Here is a 15,865-nt window from a genome sequence, read left to right on the forward strand (position 1 = left end):
TTTTTTTTTTTTTTTTTTGCCTTTTAGAGGTGCACCTGTGGCATATGGAAGTTCCCAGGCTAGGGATCGAATTGGAGCTACAGCTGCTGGCCTACATCACAGCCATAGCAACCCAGGATCCAAGCTGCATCTGTGACCTACACCACAGCTCACAGCAATGCCAGATCCCTGACCCACTGAGAGAGGCCAGGGATCGAACCCACATCCTCATGGATACGAGTCGGATTCATTTCTGCTGCACCACAACAGAGACTCCAAATACTGCTATAAATACTTAATTATTTCTTTACATGAAGGAAGCCTAGCCCAGAATAGTACCTGGATGTAGTAGAGGTCAATAAATATTTGTTGAATGAATGGATTGCTATGGAGTTTGCAAGGAAATATAAGGCGTGGTCTAAGCCCAGCACAGTGTTATATAAAATTAGGAAGAAAAGGTCATATAGTTTAGTATCCTTTAAATACCAGAAGAGTGGTTCAGGCTCACTTTGGAGTGACAGACTAGGGAAATGTCATAGACATGGTATATTTGAACATCAGTAAAGCATGAAAATGTCTCTCATCTTATGGAAACGAAGAATAGTAAATTCGATAAGAATAGAATTTGGGTAGATCTTCAATAAGTAAAATTGACCGCAAAGACTGCTGATCATAGCCAAGCAAGAAAGAGATATCTAGTAGACCGCCAGTGGACTTTGTTCTGACCACCATTTTTAGCGAGTTCCAGTCATGGCTCAGCAGCAACAAACCTGACTAGTGTCCATGAGGACTTGGGTTCAATCCCTGGCATTGCTTAGTGGGTTGGGGTTCCAGTGTTGCTGTTTGCTGTGGTATAAATCAAAGACGTGTCTTGGATCCTGAGTTGCTGTGGCTGTGGTGCTAGATGGCAGCTGCAGCTCTGATTTGACCCCTAGCCTTGGAACTTCCATATGTCATGGGTGCAGCCCTAAAAAGGCAAAACATTTTTTTTTATGAGTGATATAGATGAGAAAGGAGAAGACCGTCTCATCCCATTCTCAAATGGCATGAAACTGGGCGTAGGAATAGGAAATAAATGGATAACAGATAAAATCTCTCTACCAGCTGGAACGATGAACTCAATGTTTTCCTTCCTTCCTTTCTCTCTCTCTCTCTCTCTCTCTCTCTCTCTCTCTCTCTCTCTCTCTCTCTCTCTCTCCCCCTCCCCCTCCCCCTCCCCCTCCCTCTCCCTCTCCCTCTCCCTCTCCCTCTCTCTCCCCTCTTAAGGGCTGAGTGTTCACCATATGGAAGTTCCCAGGCTAGGGGTCCAATTGGAGCTGCAGCTGCCAGCCTATGCCACAGCAACGTAGGATCTGAGCTGCCTCTGTAAGCTACACCACAGCCCAGGGCAATGCCAGATACTTAACCCACTGAGTGAGGCTGGGATTGAACCTGAATCCTCATGGATACTAATCAGGTTTGTTACCGCTGAGCCACAATGGGAACACCTGGACTCAACTTTTTATTTATTTATTATTATTATTATTATTTTGGTCTTTTTGCCTTTTCTAGGGCCACACCTGCAGCATGTGCAGGTTCCCAGGCTAGGGGTCCAATCGGAGCTGTAGCCGCCAGTCTACACCACAGCCACAGCAACATGGGATCCGAGCCACGTCTGCAAGCTACACCACAGCTCACAGCAACGCTGGATCCTTAACCTACTGAGCAAGGCCAGGGATTGAACCCGCCACCTCATGGTTCCTAGTCGGATTCGTTAACCACTGTGCCACGATGGAAACTCCCTGAACTCAACTTTTTAAAAAAAGTTTGTGTTATTTTTATTGCACAAAAACTCACATTTATTATAGCCAAGAAAGAAATGATAATTGTGATCCCACAACCTACAACAGTGTTAACATTCTTGTGTGTATATTATCCCCTACTTTTTTTTTTTTTTTTTTTGTCTTTTTGCCATTTCTTGGCCACTCCCGTGGCATATGGAGGTTCCCAGGCTAGGGGTCGAATCGGAGCCGTAGCCACCGGCCTACACCACTGCCACAGCAACATGGGATCCGAGCCACATCTGCAACCTACACCACAGCTCACGGTGACGCCAGATCCTTCACCCACTGAGCAAGGCCAGGGACCGAACCTGCAACCTCATGGTTCCTAGTTGGATTCATTAACCACTGAGCCGTGATGGGAACTCCCTGTTATCCCCTACTTTTAAAGTGGTGCATGAATCACAGAATCACAGATGCCCAGGTCCCATCCCAGACTTATCAGATCAGAATTGTGGAGGTATGGCCCAGACCCACATATATTTTTAAAGCTCCATAAATGATGCTGATGTACACCTTTTGGTAGAGAAACACAGTTGTAGGGAATGATATACATACTATTTTCATAACGTTGACTTTTATATTTTAAAATAATTGGTACAATTGACTTTTGGCATACAGTTCTATGGAACTTTAATAGTATTTTTAAATAATAGTTTCCGGGTTCCCGTCGTGGTTCAGTGGTTAACTAACCCGGCAGAATCCATGAGGACACTGGTTCAATCCCTGGCCTTGCTCAGTGGGTTAAGGATCCAGCGTTGCCGTGAACTGTGGTGTTGGTCGCAGACATAGCTGGGATCCTGTGTTGTTGTGGCTGTGGCGAAGGCTGGCAGCTGAAGCTCTGATTTGACCCCTAGCCTTCGAACCTCCATATGCTGCAGGTGTGGCCCTAAAAAGACGAAAGACCAAAAAAAAAAAAAAAAAAAAAAAGATTCTGGAGAATTTTCAAAAATAGTGAATATAGAGAGGTCCCATGTACCCTTCACCTAGTTTCTCCCAGTGGTAACATTTTGCATAACTGTAATGTAGTATCACAATCAAGATCCACAGGCCTTATTTAGAAATGTTTCACCAGTTTGTTTACAGGTACCTATTTGTGTGTGTTTAGTCTAAATAATTTTATCACATACGTAAATTTTGTAAGCAGCATCTGTATAATTAAGATACAGAACTGTTCCATCACTAGAAAGATCCCCCGTTTTATCCTTTTATAGCCACAGCCATCTCCCTTCCCTCTCCTTCCTGTCCTTGGAAACTTGTTTTCCACCTCTGTAATTTTCTGATTTTAGGAATGTTATATAAGTAGACTTGCACACCACGTAACCTTTTGGGATTGGCTTTCATCATTCACCATAATTTCCTTGAGATCTAGCCACGTTGTGTGTATCAATAGTTCATTTCTTTTTATTGCTCAGTAGTATTCCGTGCTATGGGTGTACCAAGGTTTGTTTAACCATTCACCCCTTGCAGGACATTTAGGTTCTTTCCAGTTTCTGAGACTGAAAAGAGCACTATAAACATTCATGTACAGGGCTTTATGTGATTATTAGTTTTTATTTCCAATATCTATACCTAGATCTAACGTAAATGAGAAATGATAAATATATGTCTAACGTAATGAGAAACTGCTACAGAATGACTCTATCGTCTTGCAATCTCACCTGCAATGTATAAGAGTTTCAGTTACTCTACGTCTCATCAGTACTTGCTATGGTTAAGTTTTTGTTTTTGTTTTTGTTTTTAATCTTAGCCATATAGATGTATGGAGGAATCTCACCATAGTTCTAATATGCATTTCCTCCAGGGCTAATAATATTGAACATCATGCTTACTTGTTATCTGTACATCGTCCTTGGTAAAGTGTCTACATCTTTCGCCTCATTTCAAATTCGCTAGTTTATTTATTTTTTTATGTCAAGTTATGGGAGTTCTTTACATGTTCTGGATACAAATCCTTTGTTGGATATGTGATTTACAGACATGGTCTACCAGTCTGTAGCCTTTTTATTCCCTTATTTGTGTCTTTCACAGAGCAGAAGGTTTACATTTTGATAAAGTCCAGTTTTTCAATGTTTTCTTTATGGACTGCAGTTTTTGTTTGTGTCATGTCTAAGAACTCTGCTTAAACCTGGGTCATGGATATTTTTTCCTATATTTTACCTAAAAGTTGTATAGCTTTTTTTTTTTTTTGGCTGCGCCTGTGGCATGCAGAAGTTCCAGGGCCAGGGATGGAACCCAAGCCAGAGCAGTGACAACACTGGATCTTTAATCACTAGGCCACCAGGGAACTCCTAAAAGTTTTATAGCTTTAACATTAAATCTATAATCCATTTTGAGTTAGTTTTTGTATAAGGTATGAAGATTTTGAAGTCAAGGCTCATTGTTTTGCATATGGATGTCTGATTGTTCTAACACCACTTGTGGAAAAATATATTTTCTCTACTAAATTGCTTTTGCACCTTTGCCAAAAATCAATTTGCCTTATTTGTCTGGGTCTATTTCTATACTTATTTCTATATTCTGTTTCATTGCTCTCTGTGTCTATTCCTTTGCCAATATCACAGTCTTTATTTCTGTAGTTTTATGATGAGTCTTAAAACTAGGTAACATGCTTCTTCCAACTCTACTCTGTCCTTTTGTTCCAAAATTGTTTTAGCTATTCTAGTGTCTTTGCCTTTCTAGGTAAATTTTAGAATCGGTTTGTCTATATCTATAAAAAATCCTGCTGAGAGTTTGGAATTGAATTACATCTTGTGCATAAAAAACTTAAAACCTGGTTAAATATAATAGACTGTTTTTCTTCTCCTGAGGTTTTTTTCTCTTTGTGTTTTTTTTGTTTGTTTGTTTGTTTTGCTTTTTAGGGCCACACCCATCACATATGGAGGTTCCCAGGCGAGGGGTCCAATCAAAGCTGTAGCTACTGGCTTATGCCACAGCTCACAGCAACGCTGGATCCTTAACCCATTGAGTGAGGCCAGGGATCAAACCCTCATCCTCATGGTTGCTAGTCCAGTTCGTTAACTGCTGAGCCATGATGGGAACTCCAACTGTAGAGTTTTTGATGTCACCTTTGATCAGGTCGAGAAAGTTAATGTTAAATTTGTCAAATGTTTTTTTTCCTGCATCTATTGATAAGTTTTCTTTTTTGCTTTAGATTATTGATATGGTATATCCCATCAATTCTTTTTTTTTTTTTTGTCTTTTTGGGGCTACACCTGTGGCATATGGAGGTTCCCAGGCTAGGGGTCAAATTAGAGCTGTGGCCGCCAGCCTACGCCACAGCAACACCAGATCCAAACCATGTCTGTGACCTACATACACCACAGCTCATGGCAACACCGGATCCTTAACCCACTGATCCAGGCTAGGGATTGAACCTGCGTCCTCATGGATACTAGTCAAATTTGTTTCCGTTGGGCCATGATGGGAACTCCTCCACTGATTTTTTTTTTTGTCTTTTTGTTTTTTGGGGGCCACACCCGCTACATGTGGAGGTTCCCAGGATAGGGGTCCAATCAGAGCTGCAGCTGCCAGCCTACACCACAGCCACGTGGGATCTGAGCTGCGCCTGCGACCTACACAATAGCTCAGGGCAACGCCTGATCCTTAACCCACTTAGTAAGGCCAGGGATCGAACTGAGTCCTCATGGATGCTAGTCGAGGTCATTAACCACTGAGCCATGATGGGAACTCCTCCATTGATTTTTAAATATTGAAGCAGCTTCATATTCCTGGGATAAACCCCCCTTGGTTCTGGCATACTATTTTTGTATATTGATGAGTTGTATTTGCTAATATTTTGTTAAGGATTATTACATCTATATTGATGATGGTTGATGGTCTGTAGTGATCTTTTTTCATTTTGTTCTGTCTTTGGTTTTGGTATGAGAATGAACTGGCTTTATAAAATAATTTGAGGGGAGTTCCCTGGTGGCCTAGCAGTTCACCCCCGAAGCCCAGGTTCAATCCCTGGGTTGGGAACTGAGATCCCACATCAAGCCACTGCATGGCATGGCCAAATAAATAAACAAATAAATAAATTTATTTATTTCTAATACTATCAGCTGTTATTTAAGGAAATGAAGTAATTTGGGAAATATTCCCTTCGCTTCTGTTTTCTAGAAGAGATGTGTAAGATTGATATTATTTATTTTTTACTGTTTGGTAGAATTCATGAGTAAAACTACTGGGCCATCTTTTCTGTGAAGAATTTTACCTAAGAATATAATTTCTTTAATATTATGAAATTATTGAAGTTATCTGTTCATGTCCGATGACTTTGGAAGTTTGTGGTTTTTAAGGAATTGGTCTTTTTGTTTAAGTTGTTGAATTTATGTTCAGAGCATTCCTGATTATTGACTCTTTCATTCTTAATATTTGGCAATTTGTATCTTCTCTCTTTTTAGTTTATGAGTCTTGCTAGGAGTTTATCATTTTTATTGATCTTTTCAGAGAACTAGGTTTTGGTTTCATCTGTTTTTCTCTATTTTTCTGTTTTCAGTTTTACTGATATCTGCTCTCATTTTTATAGTTTCCTTTCTCTTGCTTTGGGTTTAATTTGCTCTTCTTTTCCTAGTTTCTTAAAGTAGAAGAGGAAGTCCTTGATTTCAGACCTTTCTTCTTTTCTAATATAAGCATTTAATGTTATAAATATCTCCCTAAGTACTGCTTTAACTGCATGTCACAAATTTTGGGAGACTTCCTCTTTGATGCTTGGACTATTTAGAAGTTTGTTGTTTAATTTCCAACTGTTTGGAGATTTTGCTCTTATTTTTCTGTTATTGATTTCTAGTTCAATTCCATTGTGGTCAAAGAAGATACTTTGTATGATTTTAATTCTTTAAAATTTTTGAAGGCTTATCACCCAGGATAAAGTCTGTCTTGGTGAATATTACATGAGCACTAGAGAAGAATGTATTCTGCTGTTGGATGGATGAGTGTTGTATAAAATGTCAGATTCAGTTGGTTCAAGTTATTAATTTCTGTATAATTTTTGCTGATGTTCTGCTCTCTAATTCTGTTACTGAGAGAAGGGTACTGAAGTTTTCAACTGTAATTGTGAATTAGTCTATTTCTCTTTTCAGCTTTGTCATTTTTTGCTTTGTGTATTTTGAAAATCTGTTGTTAGGAACGTGTACATTTAGGATTGTTTTATCCTCTTTATAGTGTTTGTGACTTGCTTTTTTTTTCTCATGTAACAATGCTCATGTAATTGCAAACATCTTTACAGTTAAATTGACATATTTCTTCATCGTCAACTGTATTCTGTTCTTCAACTGTCATTATTTACCCAACCCTTTTAATGGACATTTAGGTTATTTCCAAATTTTGCTCTTTGGAGCAAATAACCCTGTAGTGAACATGCATGTACTTGCATTGGTCATAATTGTACTGTTGTTTTTCTGGAATAAATTACTAGGAATTTGAAGTGTTAGATCAAAACAATATATATTTAAATTTCTTTTGTGTCTAGACAACTATCCTTCTGAAGTGTCATGCCCATTTGTACATTAACCAGTATTGAATGAAAGCGATTATTTTCTCATAATCTTGCCAGCATAAGATGTTATATTTTTTCCATTCTGAGAAGTGAAATTTATAAATGCATTATTTTAATCTTATGTACAGGAGCATTGATATTTTAAGGAGTCAGTTATTACGATTTTAAGATTTATTGCTTAGAAAAGTCTTCTTCAGTCATAATTATATAAATATTTCTCAGAATTTTTTCTAGAACATTTATAGTTTCTTTACTATTTTTTTTTTTGGCCACACCCCAGGCCAGGGATTGAGCCCAAGCTGTAGCAGTGACAATGCTGAATCCTTAACCACTAGGCCACCAGGGAACTCCTATAGTTTCATGTTTACATTTAAATCTTTATTTGGAATTTGTTTTGGTTTTGATGTCAGCATTTGTACATCTTCCCCAATGATTGCCTAGTTATTCTAATATCACTTATTTTTCATTATCAACTGGTTTGAAATGACATCCTTGAGTACATAAATTTGGGTTTGTTTATAGTCTTTTCAATTCTATTCTTTGGTATGTTTGTCTATTCTAACATGAGTAGTATGCTGTTTTTTATTATTAAAGCTTTGTAATACATTTATTGCCTCTTTACTAATCTTTTAAAAAATAGTCATGGTTGTTTTTCACGTTAATTGTTGCAGGTGAGATATAGAATAAATTTTTTTTTGGTCTTTTGAGGGATGCACCCATGGCATATGGAGGTTCCCAGGCTAGGGATCTAATCGGAGCTATTGCCTCCGGCCTACGCCAGAGCCACAGCAACCCCAAATCCGAGCCGTGTCTGTGACCTACACCACAGCTCATGGCAACACTGGATCCTTAACCCACTGGGCAAGGCCAGGGATCGAACCTGCAACGTCATGGTTCCTAGTCGGATTCGTTTCCACTGTGCCACAACAGGAACTCCAAGATGTAGAATAACTTTGTCAAGTTTTCAAAAATAGCTTGTTGGGATTAATTCAGGAGAATTGACAGGTTTCATAGTATTGAACTTTCTAAACCAGTTATGTTGTGTCTATTTAGGGACCAGGTTTTCTTTTGCAAGTTTAAGTTTTAAAAGCTCCTCTTTATATTGGTCTCACTGACTTAGAAATGTTTTTCTTTGGTATTGAAGATTTTTTTTTTTTTTTGTCTTTTTAGGCCCGCACCTGCTGCATATGTAAGTTCCCAGGCTAGGGGTCGAATTAGACCTGCAGCTGCCAGTCTACGCCATAGCCACAGCATCATGGGATCCAAGCCGTGTCTGTGACCCACACCACAGCTCACAGCAATGCCAGATCCTTAACCCACTGAGTGAGGCCGGGGATTGAACTTGTATCCTCATGGATATTAGTTGGATTCGTTTCTGCTGAGCCACAACAGGAACTCCTTGAAGAATTTTTTTTTTTTCATTTTATGAATGTTATTCTTTTTCCTTTGATTTTAAAATTTATTGCTAGTATGTTAGGAAAGCAATTGATATTTTTCCTGTATTTTTTTTTGGTATTCATCTACTTTGCTGAATTTAGTCATGATTTATTTAATTTACTCTTAGATTTGGTGTGCTTATACTTTACTTAGAATTTTTGCTTCTGTATTCATAAGTAAGAGTCCTTTGTAGGTTTTTGGTGAAGATGCTATCTTTATTAAGTTGTGGTACCAGGATTACTCTAGCTTATTAATATAATTAGGGAAAATTTCCTACAGTATTAAGTTTAACACAGGAATTATATTTTCCTTGAAGAACTTGCCCATGAACCCACTGTGCATGATGCCATTTGTGTGTGTCATTCTTTGTTAACTTTTTCTAGTAACATTGATAGTTATCAAGATTTTATTACTCTTCTTCAGTCATTTTTGTAGTTTATATTTTCCTTAAAAAACATCCATTTCTTGGTTATTTGCAATTGTTACTATGGATTGTACATGGTATTCTTTTATAATTCTTTGTAATTATTTCTTTTCTCATTCAAAATGTTGTGTGTGATGTGTTGTCTTGCTCCCATTGTTTGCATGTATGTATACACTCTCTTTTCCTCAATTTTCCTCACAAAAGTTTTGTTCATTCCTATGGTCAAAGAGCCAGCTCATGGATAAATATATAACTTTTTCTTTTTTAAAAAATTAACACCTGCTTTCATCTTTATTTTATTCTTGTTTTGTTAAGGTTTATTTTGTTGTTTTTCCATAGCTTCTTGAAATGAAAGCTTAGTGTATTTTAATTATTTCTGACTTCATAATAAAAGCTCCAACACTATGCATTTTCTTCTAAGTAATGGTTCTAACTACGTCCCATTAGCTTTGAAAGAGAGTGTTGTAGCTATCTTGTTTTTCCTCAATAATCTGCAATTGCAATTTTTATTTTTCCCTTGACCCAGGTTTTGTTTTTTTATTTTAAAATAATGCTTACTATTTTTTTTTCAGATGCCTTGCCTTTCTTTAGTTCTTTTGGTTTATCCTTTTACTGCCAATTTCTAGATTTATTGTATTATGTATTGAGAATGTGACCTGAATGATAATTTCTGCTTAAGTTAATGAGATTTTCTTCATGGCTTCAGATATAATGGGTTTTTATAAATAATTCATTGATGTTTGAATAAAATACATAGTCTCTATAGGGTCCAAGATCGTTGTATCAATTAATTTTGGCTTAATAATTATTGTATAATTTATATGCTAATTTATTTGTTTCTGCTTATCAAGGTCTTAGAGATGGGTGATAACAACCTGTAATTGTTGTTTAGTTAATTTGTCGTGGCATTTCTTCACCCTCTCTATTTCACCTTAACCATTCTGTCCCATACAATTTTTTAACACAATTAATACATGTTTATAATATGTGTGTATCCATATATATTTGCGTATATGTATGTACAAAATCAACACCCTTTTCCTCTATCCCTACTTCTCAGAGATAACCATAAATAGTGTAAAGCATACTTTTCTAGATCTTTTTTGTGTGTCTTATTAAGTTTTTGACTATCCTTTCTTTAAAAATCTTAAATTATATGAGTAATACATGAATGTGCATACATACATATATGCATACATGCACACATAAAAATACAGCTTTTTACTGAGTGGGCTGGGTTTTTCGATATTTTTGCTGTATGACCTATTCAAGGTCATGCTGTGTACATTGCTCTACAACTTGCTCTTTCCTTTAAGTCCTGGTAATCTTCCAATGTAAGTATAGATCTACCTTGTTCGTTTAAACTGCTACATGATATTCCACCATATGGATGTAGTTGTTTTTTAGTTCATCGACCCCTTTAGTACACCTTATCTATTAACTGCCCCTCAAGGAAAATGAGATAGTTTGTTTACTTTTAGTTTATTTCTTCTATTTTTAGTCAAAGTAATCTAGACTTTTAGATTCAGATTATTATTGTTTAATACATTACCTTCCCTATAAATATTTTTTAAAAGTCTAGATGCAGATCTGTTTTCCTTATCTAGTATATTGTGTGTCCTTTCAACCTAAAGGTTCAGTCTTTCTTTAGTTCAGAGAAATTTTTTATCTATTATTTATTATTTCTCTTCTGCCTTTTTCCTTATTTTGGTCATGTCTGTATGTGTGTGTGTCTCCAGAATCTATTCTCCTTGGGCATCAAGTTTTCATTATCTTCAACTTTCTTTTATCTCTCAGCTCTGGGCCTTTGAATCATTGATTTGGTTTTGTCAATCTAATATACTGTTCACTGTTACATCTTATTTAAGTGGTTGCTTTTTAGTTAGAAACCAGTCATTCTAGATCCTGGAGTGTTCTCTTTTCATAGATTCAGTGTCCTCTCAGGTCTTGTTGAGAGTATGCTTTTTAAAAGTTTGCTTCGGTTTTTGGACTGAAAAGGTTTCATACGTAGATACTTGTCCTGGTTCCTCAGAGCATTTTTCCTTGAAAAAGTACTTGTTTTTTTCATATATCTGGTAGCTTTTCTCTGTTTATTCATCTTTGTAGAAGATGATCTTTGAGTTTTGGAATTTAACATGAAGTTGTCATATTGGCCTCCTAGTTCAAGACTAAGAGTAATCTTTACATTTTCTAGAGTTTTGTTTATCACTTCCCTTTTGCTGCTGCTTTTCCATTTCCAGATAAAGAGAAGAATTGTTTAGGAAGAATTGGAAGGGTGCACTAGTCAAAGGCAGTTGTAGGGGAAGAACCTTGCTACTGTGCTGAAAGGCTTCTTGTCCTCATTTGGTGTAGCTGCTTGGAATTACCCAGAGCACTGCCAAACCTCTCTAACTGGCATAATGTTAGGCTACTCATTTGGACCCTGATGCTGAGGGGTCAGAAAAATCCTATCGTCTGAAGAATAGGTAGAGGAAGTTAAGTTGTTTGGTTTAGAATGCAAATGGATAGGAAACATAACAACCATCTTCAGTAGTCAAGGGGTTGTCACAAGGATTAGACTTGTTCCATGTAGTCCCAATAGGAGAATTATGTTAGAAGAGTGTTGTCTCACGTTCAAGGAAGTAGGATTGCTGTAACTGACACAGCTGCTGATTTAAATATTTATTGACTCCAGTTTTCAACCATTCATTCCGATATTATTACCTACACTTTTTGATGTTACCATTGGATAACAGTGTGCTGCATGGGTGGCCAGGTGCCTGTGTGAGGTACTGCAAGGAGGCTATATAAGCACTGGTTTTGTCATTTCCTCACAAAGAACTGCCGCTTTCCATTCTTACACTTTTTTTTTTTTGATAATTATTTGACCACGATTTGTTTCTTTTTTAAAAATTAAAGTATAGTTGATTTTACAGTTTTGTGTTAGTTTCAGGTATACAGCAAAGTGATTCTCTTATACATACATATATATTATTTTTACAGATTCTTTTCCCTTATAGATTATGATAAAATATTGAGTACAGTTCCCTGTGTTATACAGTAGGTTCTTGTCAGTTATCTATATATATATAGTAATGTGTGTATGTTAATCAAAAACTCCTAATTTATCCTTACCCCCACTCCATGTGTCCCCTTTGGTAACCATAAGTTTCTATTCTATGTCTGTGGGTATATTTCTGTTTTATATATAAGTTCATTTGTATCTTTTTTTTTTAAAATTCCAAATATAAGCAATGTCCTATGATATTTGTCCTTCTCTGGTTTATTTCACTTAGTATGATAATCCCTAGGTCCCTCCATGTTGCTGCAAATGGCATTATTTCATTCTTTTCTCTGGCCAAGCAATATTCATATTCCATTGTCTAAATATGTCACATCTTCTTTATCCATGCATCCATTGATGGACATTTAGGTTACATCCATGTCTTGGCTATTGTAAATAGTGCAGCAATGAACAATGGGGGTCCATGTGTTTTTTCAAATTATGGGTTTCCCCAGATATATGCTTAGGAATAGGATTGCTGGATCATATGGTACTTCTATTTTTAGTTTTTTAAGGAACCTCCATACTGTTCTCCATAGTGGCCGTGCCAGTTTACATTCCCACCAGCAGTGTATGAGACTTCCTTTTTCTCCACACCCTCTCTGGCATTTATAATTCATAGACTTGTTGGTGATGGTCATAACCTCATTACAGTTTTGATTTGCATTTCTCTAATAATTAACGATGTTGAGCATTTTTTCATGTGCTTTTTGGCCATCTCTATGTCTCTTAGGAAAAAAATGTCTAGTTGTATCTTTTGCCTATTTTTTTATCTTTTTTTTTTTTTGGTAATGAGATGTATGAGCTATTTATATATTCTGGGGATTAATCCCTTGTTGGTTGCTTTGTTTGGAAATATTTTCTCCCATTCTTTGGATTATCTTTTCATTTTGTTTATGGTTTACTTTGCTGTGCAAAAGTTTTTAAGTTTAATTAGGTCTGATTTTCTTATTTTTATTTTCATTATTCTAGGAGGTAGATCAAAAAAGATATTGCTATGATTTATGTCAAAAAGTGTTCTGCCTATGTTTTCCTCTAAGAGTTTTATAGTATGCAGTATTACATTTATGTTTTAATCCGTTTTGAGTTTTATTTGTGTGTGTGGTATTAGAGAATGTTCTAATTTCATTCTTTTACACATGGCTGTCCAGTTTGCCCAGCATCACTTATTAAAGAGGCTATCTTTTCTCCATTGTATATTTTTGCCTCCTTTGTTAAAGATTAATTGACCAAAGGTGTGTAGGTTTATTTCTGGGCTTTCTATGCTGTTTCACTTATCTGTGTGTCTGTTTTTATGCCAGTACCGTACTATTTTGATGACTATGGCTTTGCAGTATAGTCTGAAGATAGGGACCATCTTCCAGCTCTGTTTTTCTTTCTCAAGATTGCTTTGGCTATTCAGGGTCTTTTGTGCTTCCATATACATTTTTTATTTTTTGTTCTAGTTCTGTGAAAAGTGCCATTGGTAATTTGATAGGGATTGCATAGGCTTTGTAGATTGCCTTGGTAGTATAGTCATTTTAACATTGATTCTTCCAGTCCAAGCACACAGTGTATCTTTCTCTTTGTTTATGTCATGTTCGATTTCTTTTTTTTAATGATTTTTATTTTTTTCCATTATAGCTGGTTTATAGTGTTTTGTCAGTTTTCTACTGTACAGCATGGTGACCCAGTTACACATACATGTATACATTTTTTTCTCATGTTATCATGCTCTATCATAAGTGACCAGATATAGTTTCCAGTGCTACACAGAAGGATCTCATTGGTAATCCATTCCAAAGGTGATAGTCTGCATCTATTAACCCCAAGCACCCCATCCATCCCACTCCCTCCCCCTCCTCCTTGGCGACCACAAGTCTGTTCTCCAAGTCCATGATTTTCCTTTCTGTGGAAAGTTTCATTTGTGCCATATATTAGATTCCAGATATGTGATATTATAGAGAAAGACAAATACCATATGATTTATTTCATCAGTGTTTTATAGCTTTACAGTGCAGATCTTTTACCTCCTTAGGTACACTTATTCCTAGGTATTTTATTCTTTTTGATATAGTGGTAAATGGGATTATTTCCTTAATTTCTCTTTCTGATCTTTTATTGTTAGTGTATAGAAATGCAGCAAATTTCTTTGTTTTAATTTTGTACCCTTCAACTTTACCAAATTCATTGATGAGCTCTGGTAGTTTTCTGGTAGAATCTTTAAGGATTTCCTTTGTATAATATCATGTCATCTGCAAACATTGACAGTTTTATATCTGCTTTTCCAATTTGCATCCCTTTTATTTCTTTTTCTTCTTTGATTGCTATGGCTAGAACTCCCAGAACTGTTGCTGAATAAAAGTGGTGAGTGTGGACATCCTTGATCTTAGAGGAAGGAAATGCTTTCAGCTTTTCATTGTTTAATAGGATGTTAGCTGTGGGTTTGTCATATATGGCCTTTGTTATATCAAGGTATGTTTCCTCTATACCCACTTTCTGGAGAGTTTTTATCAAAAATGGATGCTGAATTTTATTAAAAGTTTTTCTGCATCTGTTGAGATCATCAGATGGTTTTTATTCTTCAATTTGTTAATGTAGTATATAGCACTGATTGTGCATATTTGAAAAAACCTTGTATCCCTAGGATAAATCCCACTTGGTCATGTTGTGTGATCTTTTAAATATATTGTTGGCTTTGGTTTGCTAGTATTTGTTGAGCATTTTTGTGTCTGAGTTCATCAGTGATATTGGCCTGCAATTTTCTTTTTTTGTGGTGTCTTTTTCTGGTTTTGGTATCAGGGTGATGGGGGTCTCTTAGAATGAGTTCAGGAGTGTTTCTTCCTTTGCAATTTTTTGGAATAGTTTCAGAAGGATAGGTGTTAAGTCTCTAAATGTTTGGTAGAATTTGCCTATGAAGCCATCTGGTCCTGGATTTTGTTTGTTGGGAGGTTTTTTTTTTTTTTTTTGAGTTTTTAAATCACAGATTCAATTTCAATACTTATAATTGGTCTGTTTATATTTTCTCTTCTTCCTGAGTCAGTCTTAGGCGATGTATCTTTCTAAGAATTTGTCCATTACTTCTAGGTTGTCCGTTTTCTTGGCATATAGCTGCTTGTAGTAGTCTCTTATGATCCTTTGTATTTCTGTGGGGTCAGTGTAACTTTTTCCTTTTAATTTCTAATTTTATTGATTTAGGCCCTCTTTTTTTTTTTTTTCTTGATGAGTCTGGCTAAAGGTTTATCAACTTTGTTTATCTTTTCAGAGAAGCAGCTTTTAGTTTCATTGATCTTTTCTATTATTTTCTTAGTCTCTATTTCATTTACTTCTGTTCTGATCTTTATGATTTCTTTCCTTCTTCTACATTCGGGTTTTTTTTTTTTTTTTTTGTCTTTTGTTGTTGTTGTTGTTGTTGCTATTTCTTGGGCCGCTCCCGCGGCACATGGAGGTTCCCAGGCTAGGGGTCCAATCGGAGCTGTAGCCACCGGCCTATGCCAGAGCCACAGCAACGTGGGATCCGAGCCGCATCTGCAACCTACACCACAGCTCACGGCAACACCGGATCGTTAACCCGCTGAGCAAGGGCAGGGACCGAACCCGCAACCTCATGGTTCCTAGTCAGATTCGTTAACCACTGCGCCACGACGGGAACTCCTTTTTTTTTTTTTTTTTTGTCTTTTGTT

At 36.6% G+C, this 15,865-nt stretch overlaps 1 protein-coding gene across 12 annotated transcripts in view; it reads left to right on the forward strand.

Moving 5' to 3' along the window:
* Positions 1-15,865, forward strand: part of CCNB3 (cyclin B3) — a 66,148-nt gene that overhangs the window by 36,365 nt on the left and 13,918 nt on the right. The window lies entirely within an intron of this gene.

The sequence above is a fragment of the Sus scrofa genome, chromosome X (assembly GCF_054392235.1).
Source record: "Sus scrofa isolate SSC_HxYL_T2T_F1_AM1 chromosome X, Sscrofa_HxYL_maternal_Yorkshire_Landrace_v2.0, whole genome shotgun sequence".
Lineage (NCBI taxonomy): Eukaryota > Metazoa > Chordata > Mammalia > Artiodactyla > Suidae > Sus > Sus scrofa.